The sequence below is a fragment of the Podarcis vaucheri genome (genome assembly GCF_965113315.1).
Source record: "Podarcis vaucheri genome assembly, chromosome: 7".
In the NCBI taxonomy this organism is placed as follows: Eukaryota; Metazoa; Chordata; class Lepidosauria; order Squamata; family Lacertidae; genus Podarcis; species Podarcis vaucheri.
The window spans coordinates 76,789,015-76,797,005 of record NC_138765.1 but is presented as its reverse complement, the minus strand read 5'-3'; the positions used below and the strand labels follow the sequence as shown (position 1 = coordinate 76,797,005).

The window sequence follows — 7,991 nt, the reverse complement described above, 5'->3', positions numbered from 1 at the left end:
TTTCCTTACTGCAAAAAGTCGTTTAAAAAAGAGAGCGCCAGAGTGTGTGGGTCTGCAGTGCAAGGGAGCCAAAGTGCTTTAATCCACCTTCACTTGGGCAAACCTAAATTTGCCGGCATGTCATTGAATTCCTCTTGCTAAATGGTGACAGCCTGGGGGAGGTCCCTAGTTATGTTAGGGTAGGATACTGGAACTCCTGCGTGTTCTGTATAAAATGTTCTGGGTGTCCGTTCCCCTGATTTTTGGACAAATCTTTACCCTGACCTTTGACACCAGAGATTTGTCTGTGTTTTCTGGGCATACCCTATTCCTGTGATTGTAATCTGCTTTAACCGTTTTGGATTGTGAATCTTAAATTGTTGTACCTTGTATTGACGTGTGTGGGGAATTACTGTTAGCACTGTGGAGTGCCTCCAACGATCCAGATGTGTGGAATATTTGCACATCAGTGTCATGTTCACCTCTTGGCTTGGCAGCTGCTGCTGACATGCAAACGCTCCAGCCCATACAAACAGAGCAGGCTTGGCCAACCTGGTGCCCTCCAGATCGTTTGGACTGCAACTCCTGCCACCCGTGATAATTGGCCCTGCTGGCTGGGGTTGAAGGTTCTGGAGTGCGCCAGGTTGGGAGAGGGACAGTTGAAGAGCATGGCATTTGAGGAGCGTTACCCATAATGCAAAGTGCAAGCAGACACCCAGAGCACTCTGGGAGCTGTAGTTCTCTGGAGAACAGAAGAGCCTTCTTTCACGCTATTGAGGGCTTCTATCTCCTAATTCTCTCCTTTACGGCCTCTTAAGTGATAATGTAATTTACAATTTATCATTGATTTGTAGGAGAAAATTGAACTTGGTAGGGCTTAATCTAACTGACTTTGGAAATTCTGACCCCAAAGATACTTGGGAAATTATCAGGAAGAATCTTACAGAAAAAAGTGTTCTCTCTACTCTCGAGGTTGCAAAGCACAGTGCTTGCTCTCCTCTCTATGTAAATCTCCCTTTGTGTAGAGATTTTCATAAGGAGTATATGACAAATCTGAAGAATCATGAATTGTGCAGGCTGTTTATGTTAGCCAGATTTATATGTTTCCCTTGATGATAGTGAGAGGAAGATATTTAGCTTTCCCAGAATCAGAGTGTCTCTGCAAATGTAGTATACAGGAACCTGATAGTATACAGGAACATATTTTCTTTTCTAGTGATTTTGGCATTTATGCCAGAAGACAATTATTAGAGGCCTTACAACTCAATAGGCTCATTTCTATGCTACCAACTGTTCAGGACCTGCTTTTGGACAGGAATGATCAAATTACTTTAATAGTGGCTGAAGTTTTGAGTGCTGTCCATGTAGAAAGACTGGGTCATTATAAAGAGAATTAGTGGTTCTTAATTGATTGGGGATTCGGTAGTGCTGTATTGTATTATTTATGCAAACTGATTTTCTCTGGAGTTAAAGATCTGACTGGGACAAACCTTGTTATGTTGAGCCTGTATTTTGCACAATGTGTATACAGTGTCTGTTTGATAATGTGTGGTTTGCTATGCCTAATAAAGTATAACTATACTAGCTATTGGACGCGGGTGGCACTGTGGGTTAAACCACAAAGCCTAGGACTTGCCAATCAGAAGGTCGCGGTTCGAATCCACGCAACAGGGTGAGCGCCCGTTGCTCCGTCCCTGCTCCTGCCAACCTAGCAGTTCAAAAGCACATCAAAGTGCAAGTAGATAAATAGGTACCACTCCGGTGGGAAGGTAAACGGTGTTTCCGTGCGCTGCTCTGGTTTGCCAGAAGCGGCTTAGTCATGCTGGCCACATGACCCGGAAGCTGTCTGCGGACAAACGCGGCTCCCTCAGCCTATAGAGCAAGATGAGCGCACAACCCCAGAGTCGGTCACAACTGGACCTAATGGTCAGGGGTCCATTATACTGGCTATTGAGGGCTGGCAGCTGCATGAGAAAAGGGACGCTTCCATTTCCAGGAAGAGAAATCTTCAGAATTCTTAGGCTTGCACCTTCTCCTACTGGACTCCAATGTGACCAGTTTCCACAAAGTCCTCACCCAAACACTCTCCACCCCCCTGCCCGCCCCATTCGCCCGCGGACATGAATTGCCATTTGACCGCCACTCCTTTCTCTCCAAAATAGAATAGTACATTTATATATTAATGTAACACTTCTCTTTACAAAATAAATCCGACACGAAGCAATGGGAATAATGGTCGGAAGCGGGGGACGGGGACGACGACGACAAGCAAACACGAAGCCGCCTGGGGTCGGCGGAGGGGGAAGGGTCAGCGGCCCGGTCTCTGGTGCGGGGGGAACGCGTGTGGGTTTGGCCCAGCGGGACCAAGCTACAGTCTTGTGTGCCTCTGCTCTGCTCGGTCCGTACACCTCCTCAGAGCAGCACCAACCACGGGAACCCACGTCGGGTCAACCACTCCTGTTTTGGGGTACTCCTGCAGTTCACCGCCTGCAAGGGGAAAGATTCAGTAAGTGGACGACGACAGCAAGAATTCAGTAAATGTGGAGTGGGCCGACAGTAAATGTGAAGTGGGCCGCAGACAGCTCCCCGGACCAGCGCCCGTGCTCGTTCCGGCGGATCGGTCGGGGCAGGATGGGGACGCGAGGTGGGACCTGGGGCTTGTCCTCCCCTGGGCTGGGCGTGGAGGCCACAGAGGAAGCTCCCAAGGGCACGTTGAGGTGCTTCATGCATTCCTGTTGGAGTTCTTGGAAGAGCTCTGTCATCTGCGCAGGGCTAGGCTGCTTGATCTCCTTGGGCGGCAAGAAGAGGTTGTCCTCCAGTGGAAGAGGCGTGGTGTCTTCCTTGGACCCAAAGCCATCCCCGGTCTCCCCCTTCTCCCAGTTTTTGCAGCCGCCCCGGCCCCCCACCAGCCCTTCTGCGCTGTTGATGGAGCACACCTCGAAGTCGTCTTCATCTTGCGCTACGTCGTTGTACGCGGGGGGCGGAGGGAGGGGCCGGGCGTCCCAGTCCACGATGGGCGTTGGGTGGAGGGGCCGGGGCAGTGCTTGCGTGGGGCTCTGAGGGGGTGTCTTGTCCAAGAGGGAGAAGGCTTCCATGGCCAGCTTCGCCAGAGACGGGGCACAGAGCTCCCCGACGGGCGAGGGGGTGGTGGGGACGGGTTCGTCCCCGAAGTCAATCAGCGTTACCTCGCTGCCGGGCAGAGCGCCTCCCTTGGCCCGGGGCAGTAGGAGCCTCTCGCCCACTTTGGTGCCAGAGATGCGGGCCGATGGCTTGGCTGGGCGCAGACCTCGCCCCGTGCCGGGCTTCTTCAGGCAGAGGTGCTTGAGGCCTAAGGAGAGCGGGTTGTCCTCTTCGCTCACAGGATCGTACGAGGGCTCTGGAAGGGAAAAGGGGGCTGGGTGAGGTCCTGGGGGCAGAGGGTGCTCTGATGCTCATGGGCTATCTGAGCTAGGAAGAGGAGTCCCTGTCCTTCTGACATCATACCGTCTGACGCTAAGTAGGCCACTCAGAACTCACAAGGTTGGGTTATGGGGAACCCTGGTCATCTCAATAACCCTGGCAACCTCTAGTTGAGTCTTTGCCAAGCGGATGCCCTCTAGATGTTTTGGAGTACCATGCCCATCACCCAAAACATCTGGAGGCCACCAGGTTGGCAAAGGTTGCTTGATACCTCCATAATATCCTACACAACTCTCAACACTTTGATGGCTGCCCTAATTGCTACCGCTGCTCATCAACCTCCAACCCTTCCTCTACCCTTTTGTTTCACCAACGTCTGAAAATATGATACAGAGCTTTGATATCCCTAAAGGATTTAGGGATATGTGATCATTTGAGGTCATGATTTTTAGCTTTGGTTTTTTCCAGAGCCAGGGTGGCCATGGGCCTGTGCGCAGACTTGAGAAACTGTTGTAGCCACCACACATTCCCACAACCAAGCACACATGGTAACCTATTAACCACAACAGAACACTTCTTTCAAACCAAATTTCAGCCAGGACCCTGGGGGCATCAGGGGTGGTTTCCATGGGCCCACCTGGGCCTACAAGTGCCATGTTGCCAGCAGCTGGTTTTAAGGGGATGTTGGTGGGCAGTGGTGGGGAATCCCCTTTGTTCCATGATAGAATCAGAGAGTTAGATGGGATTGACCATAACTTGTTACTGCAGTATGGCTCATCCCCTGACCCCGTCCAGATCAGCCACTGAAGTCCCAACCACAATATTCCACAAGCAGAGAGAAACAAGGCCCTTCCAGAGGTCATTTTTGTCGCGCCCTTGTGGTGATTTGTGCTCAGGATGCAATAATATGCAACACAACTTGTTTTGGGGCAGAAGTACTGCTTTGTTCCTAAATGGTGCATGTCCCATAGTTTCCTGCTGAGATCCTATAACCTTTTAAACAACTAATGTCCCAGTTCATTAATTTTGTCCCCCTTTTCTTGTGCTATAGGGGAAGAGTGGCCTTGTAGATGGCAATAATGCGGTATCGTTGGGGAAGCGTCGCAGAACAGCCAATATAGTGGAATTATGTGTGTGGGCAGCCCCGTATAAACCCACCACTGATGTACTACTGTTGCATCAGAGACATGTTGTGGAAGAGACACCCCTCCAACAAACTAACACCGATCTGGAGAGAGCAGCCCTGTTACAAAGAAAGATCTGTTTGGAGCAAACAGCTGAAAATAACAATCCTGTGCCCCCCCCAAGCCACAGATACTGAACTACTCGCTGTTCTGTGTTGCTGTCTCCACCATCCATGCATTGAACACACACATGCTTCTTAGAGCCATGGAATCGTAAGGCTGGAAAGGGACCCAAAGGCCATCTAGTCCAACCCCCTGAAATGCAACCCCCTTGCTTCCTTCCTGCACACTCCACACAGCCATGCATCCTCCCACCTGCCCTAGCCTCCTCCCCCACTCAACCCCGTTCTTACCTCTGCCAGGTAACAAGGTTAGTACATGATGCAAGGATGCAACCCAGCTCAGTGTAATTCACTAGCCCTTTTAGAATGAATTGATTTTAGAATGCTGTGTTTACTTTTACTGTTGTTAGCCGCTCTGAGCCCGGCTTTGGCTGGGGAAGGCGGGATATACCGTATTTTTCGCTCTATAACACGCACGTAGTTTTTAGAGGAGGAAAATCCGTAGGCATGCCACCCGTAGGCATTCCCTCCATAACACGCACAGACATTTCCCCTTACTTTTTAGGAGGAAAAAAGTGAGTGTTATGGTGCAAAAAATACGGTAAATAAAATTATTATTATTATTATTATTATTATTATTATTATTATTATTATTATTATTATTCCCTTGGCACTAGACTTCTGCGGCTGCAGCCTAGAATCACGTCAGCTTTCTTTGATGCTGCGCCACACTACACTGCCGACTCATCCCTAGCCAGAAGTATTCCTGTGCCCTCGCTTGCGCACCTCTCTGGAGACCCCCACGTGCCCCCGGTAGTTCTGTGTATGCAGCCAGGCAGGGGTGGTTGAATGCAGGCGGGGAGCTCTCCCAGCTCACACCGGGACACACACACACATGCACACCCAGGTACCTGTGAAGAGAGGAGCTAAAAGAGTGCGCAGAGAGCAGGCGCAGGGGGCAGGGTGGCCTGAGAAGTGCCCCCACTTACTCTTTAGGAGGATCAAGGGCTGAGGTGGCCGAGGCGGAGGCTCCCCTGCAGGAGAAAGAGAGAGAGAGAGAAACAGAGAGACCCCACAGAAGAGAAAGAGTGAGCATCATGCGTGGGACAGAGGGGGGTGGGGGGGTGCAAGAAGCAGCTAGAGAAGAGGCAAGGGACAGTGCAGGCAAGCTGTTCTGACCCTGGCGTTTCTCAAATGTGGGTCTCCAGTTGTTGCTGGGACTACAACTCCCATCATCCCTGACCACCGGTCCTGCTAGCTAGGGATGATGGGAGTTGTAGTCCGACAACAGCTGCAGACCCACGTTTGAGAAACACTGCCTAAATATTTTGGGACTTCCATCAGCGCCAGGCAGCGTGGCCGTTGGTCAGGGATGATGGCAGCTGGAGACTGACAAGCTCTGGAGAGCCACTAGTTCTCCTCCTCTGGCTTAAAGCCACCAGGTGATTGGAGGAAGGAGGCGGTTGCTGCAGGTGCCTCACAGGATTCGCCCTGGAGTCTGAGGAAACGTAAAAAAATAATCCAGGTATGCACCGTTGCTAAGGACTGGATGGGAAGGAACGGGATGTGAAAGTTTGGTTATATTGCGGAAATGCCCAAGTTGTGCAAAGCTGCCCCATTAAGGCAGAGAAGTCACTGCAATTGACACCCATTTTGGGGTAGAAAATAAGAGTATCTGGTTAAAGAATCACAGAATTGAAGAGTTGGGAGGGACTTCAAGGGATGTTTAGTCCAACCCCCTGCCGTGCAGGAATCACAGAACTGATTTTTGAGAATTTTCAAGATCAACAAAATTTCCCATGCCTTCCCACTGAATAGTGGAACTGCAGCACATTTTGGCACTGTAGCCCACAGATAGTCAGTGGTTCTAAACGTAGGGGGTTAAGACTACGCACTTACATTCTTGCATTTGTTTATTACTTTTAGTTATTGCTTATTTCATCCTTCCCTCTAAGGAGTTCAAGGTGGCACACAGGGTTCTTCCCCACTCCGTGTTTTATGCTCACAACAACGCTGTGAGCTGGGTCAGGCTGAGAGAAGGCAGTGACTGGCCCCCAACGTCACACCGGGTGAGCTTCATGGGGCCGAGTGGGGATTTGAACCCCAGTCTCTCGGGTCTTAGTTCAACACTCTAACCGCTATGACACACTTGATGATGCAGATCTGCCTTCGCCATAGCGGTCAGCCTTTCCCTTTTCTTGCAAGGAATCCTATTTGGAATAAGGGAATTTCCCTTAAAAAAGGGAAAAGTTGACAGCTATGGCCTCAGCCAACCTGGGGCCTGACCACACGCGTCAGCCAGTGCCATGACTAGCTGGAGGCCTGATGACACTCATAGGACAGTGGTACCTCGGGTTAAGTACTTAATTCGTTCTGGAGGTCTGTTCTTAACCTGAAACTGTTCTTAACCTGAAGCACCACTTTAGCTAATGGGGCCTCCTACTGCCGCCGCACCGCCGGAGCCCAATTTCTGTTCTCATCCTGAAGCAAAGTTCTTAACCTGAGGTACTATTTCTGGGTTAGCGGAGTCTGTAACCTGAAGCGTAAGTAACCTGAGGTACCACTGTAAAAAATATCTGGAAGACCCCCAGGAAGTGAAGGCTGATGCAAACATTCTTGCTGCACTCAAGTGTCTAATCATTTTGCAACTCCCCCCCCCCCGCCATACTGCTAGAGACTTCCACAACAACCCCCTTCTGAAATTGGCATCTATGAAGCAGAGGAGCCAGAAAAAAACAAAAAGAGGAGAAACGTTGGAAGGCCAAGAAGCCATTGCAAAGCCAGTAATAACCAGAGGACACCACCACCGTTTGGTCTCCTGGAAACACGAGACCTTCCTAAACCTTCCAGGACCGCCATGTGTCAAAGGAGAATTGATTCAAGCAAGCCACGCTTCTGCAACATCACCCACGCAGACTACAACACCCAGCATGCAGTGCAGGGAGCAATGACACAGAAAAGCATGCTGGGTCTTGTAGTTCTTCTGAGTTACGGTGCATTCATCCAAATCCATATCTGCAGCTATGCCAGGCTCAGGCTGAACTGGGCAGGATCTAGCTCCGGCAAGAGGAGTTGGGGGGGGGGGGTTGGAATAGGTGAGGGAATGGGTTTGGGGGGCGCAGGGACCTCCTTACTTTTCGCTCTTCCGGGGAGCTGCGTGGGCCTGGCTGCATTCAAGTCGACTCCTAGGACATCGGGAGGGTCCATCGGGTTGCCCAGGTAGAGCCTGCAGAGAAGGGCAAAAAGGAGAAAAGCATATAAACCAGCGGCTCCTGAACTTTTTAAGGGACGTGGGTGGCGCTGTGGTCTAAACCACAGAGCCTAGAGCTTGCCAATCAGAAGGTCGGCGGTTCGAATCCCCACGACG

The 7,991-nt window shown here is 50.7% G+C and overlaps 1 long non-coding RNA gene and 1 pseudogene across 2 annotated transcripts in view; one reads left to right on the top strand and one right to left on the bottom strand.

The window, feature by feature from the left end:
• LOC309536555 overlaps positions 1-7,991 on the top strand; it is a 199,205-nt gene that overhangs the window by 157,253 nt on the left and 33,961 nt on the right. The gene's annotated exons all lie outside the window — the stretch shown is intronic.
• On the bottom strand, positions 2,511-7,869 carry LOC309537597 (activated CDC42 kinase 1 pseudogene; annotated as a pseudogene). The gene is made up of 3 exons (XR_014224526.1): positions 7,759-7,869; positions 5,614-5,658; positions 2,511-3,355 (listed from the first exon to the last, which is right to left on the bottom strand). The product of XR_014224526.1 is annotated as an activated CDC42 kinase 1 pseudogene (transcript).